Source organism: Osmerus mordax, unplaced genomic scaffold, assembly GCF_038355195.1.
Source record: "Osmerus mordax isolate fOsmMor3 unplaced genomic scaffold, fOsmMor3.pri Scaffold_99, whole genome shotgun sequence".
Taxonomy (NCBI): domain Eukaryota; kingdom Metazoa; phylum Chordata; class Actinopteri; order Osmeriformes; family Osmeridae; genus Osmerus; species Osmerus mordax.
In genome coordinates this window covers 10,001-12,432 of record NW_027120656.1, presented here as the reverse complement: position 1 = coordinate 12,432, position 2,432 = coordinate 10,001, and the positions used below count along the sequence as shown (strand labels likewise).

General features: G+C 44.2%; 1 protein-coding gene across 4 annotated transcripts in view; it reads right to left on the bottom strand.

The window, feature by feature from the left end:
- Positions 1-2,317: 2,317 nt before the first annotated feature.
- The window catches only part of LOC136940264 (Golgi apparatus membrane protein TVP23 homolog A-like), a 2,764-nt gene continuing 2,649 nt past the window's right edge, over positions 2,318-2,432 (bottom strand). For all 4 annotated transcript variants that reach the window (XM_067232306.1, XM_067232307.1, XM_067232304.1 and 1 more), the window contains one exon: positions 2,318-2,432. This exon is cut by the window's right edge and continues 360 nt beyond it. The gene's annotated coding sequence lies outside the window, so the exon portion shown is untranslated.

The following is a 2,432-nucleotide window of genomic DNA, read 5'->3' as shown; positions in this document are numbered from 1 at the left end:
AGCGTCTGAATGCTCTACTCCCCATGGTGGTGAGACGGGCAGAGGGGACAGACAGGTGTATGGAGGAAGAGGATCAGAGGGAGCGGGAGGTAGTGGGACCCTGGAGGAGATCAGACAAATATGGGGGGGTGAGGTGGTTGATGGCCCTAAATATAAACAGAAGAATCTTGTATTGTATGCGAAACTGGACAGGGAGCCAGTGGAGCTGTTGAAGGACAGGAGTGATGTGGTGGATAGAGGGCGTGCAAGTTATGAGACATGTACATCGTTGATTGTTAAAACGGCATTTTGTGTTTCAGAACGAACGTAACTGCTCGCTACCGGAACTTTTTGACCTAGGTTGTGCAATATGCAGAAGTGATGCGTGCATAGTGGATTGAAGTGGGCATGTAGAAGTTAAGGTGGAAATGTCAGTCAGTCTTTTTGTCAACGTGCCAAGTATAACTATTAGCGTTTCAGTCATGATTAATTAAAGACAAAATGTCATATTTAAATTAGTAAGAATTTTAATCATCATTTACCAACAGTATATAGAAATATTTGTATATTTATTCATTTTTCATTGGTTTGGCACAAAAAGACGCACGCAGTGCATTCGCCAGGAATCCTTTCTGACACCGACAATTTTGAACTTTTGAAGAAACTTTTGAAGAAACTTTTGAAGAAACTTTTGAAGAAACTTTTGAAGAAACTTTTGAAGAAACTTTTGAAGAAACTTTTGAAGAAACTTTTGAAGAAACTTTTGAAGAAACTTTTTAAGAAACTTTTGAAGAAACCTTTTAAGAAACTTTTTAAGAAACTACCTGGAGTGTGTGTGTGTAGCTGGTGTGTGTGTGTGTAGCTGGTGTGTGTGTGTGTAGCTGGTGTGTGTGTGTAGCTGGTGTGTGTGTGTGTAGCTGGTGTGTGTGTGTGTCTCTGTCTAAGAGGAGGAGGAGAGGAGATGCGATGTTTTTTTTCTCAATATAATTGTTTTACTCTCCCACACTATAATCATATGATAGCGATACTTAATCAAATTGTTTAAACTTCTGAAAGACGGCTAGGACAGCTGATCTGCATGAGGCCCTTCTCCGCAGCTGCCTTCACGTGGTCGTGTCAATGGCACAGACGCTTGCGGAAGTTAAAACGCTTTGAAGTTTTTATTTATTTCGCTTCAGGCCTAAATGAATGTGGAATCGATACCAAAACATATATAAAATGTAGGTGTAAATGTACATTTAGTCATTTAGCAGACGCTCTTATCCAGAGCGACGTACAGGGTCATTCCCCCGAGGCAAGTAGGGTGTGCCTTGCCTAAGGACACAACGTCATTTGACACGGCCGAGAATCGAACCAGCGACCTTCTGATTACTAGCCCGATTCTCTAACCGCTCAGCCACCTGTACGTGTGTGTGCGTGTGTCTCTCTCACATGCACACACTGTAACTCTCTTTCCCTCTCTCTATCTCTCTCACATAGACACACTCTAACTCTCTCTCTCCCTCTCTCACATACACACACTCCATCTCTCTATATATTCCCCTCATTGTCCCTGGTCTAGAACCTCCTCTGTTGCGGCTGAACCAGGTGTCTCTCCGGGCAACGTATTCAGAAAACGTCCACATTGCTTAAAGACGGAGCTCCAGGAAGTGACCAGCTACAGAGAGGTGCGAGCTGATGGGGAATCACACACCTTCTCAGGTACGAAGACTGTATCCGGGCAGGACAGATCTATCCCAGAAGGTCGCTGGTTCGATTCCCGGTATGATGTACCATAGCAACGTACCATAGCAACGAGAGCAGGCTCCCGTGAGCCTGTTTTAATCAAGCTGTTCCAAGTTGAATTATTGAATCAATTAAGCTTCATTGAGGGAACACCTGGATGGGCTCTTATTGAGTGTAAGCGAGATGGCCAGTTTGTGGTCAGACAGCGTCTCCTAGCGGATGTGAAAAGAGTAACACGTCACTGCCAGATGCTCAGGTGCCGATGGTTCTCTGAAATATCACAACGGTCATCTGCTGTTATGAAGGTCACATGACACCCCGTTCTGCTGTTATGAAGGTCACATGACACCCCGTTCTGCTGTTATGAAGGTCACATGACACCCCCTTCTCCTTTGACTTGAGACAACAAAACTCGTCAACAACTACAGGACAGTCAGCTGCAGTCACTCTCTCTCTCTCCCTGTCTGTCTCTCTCTCTCGCACACACACTCTCTGTCACACACACACTCTCTGTCACACACACACTCTCTGTCACACACACACTCTCTGTCACACACACACTCTTAGACACACCCATTCTCTTTCTTTCTTTGTGAAACTCAACACTAGAATGGTCTTTCAAACAACAGATTTAATAATTACTCTTGATTCAATCAACTCCTCAGAAACATCATAAATCATCTTCAGGAAGGAGCCGTGCACCAACACAACTGTTTATGATCTGGAAC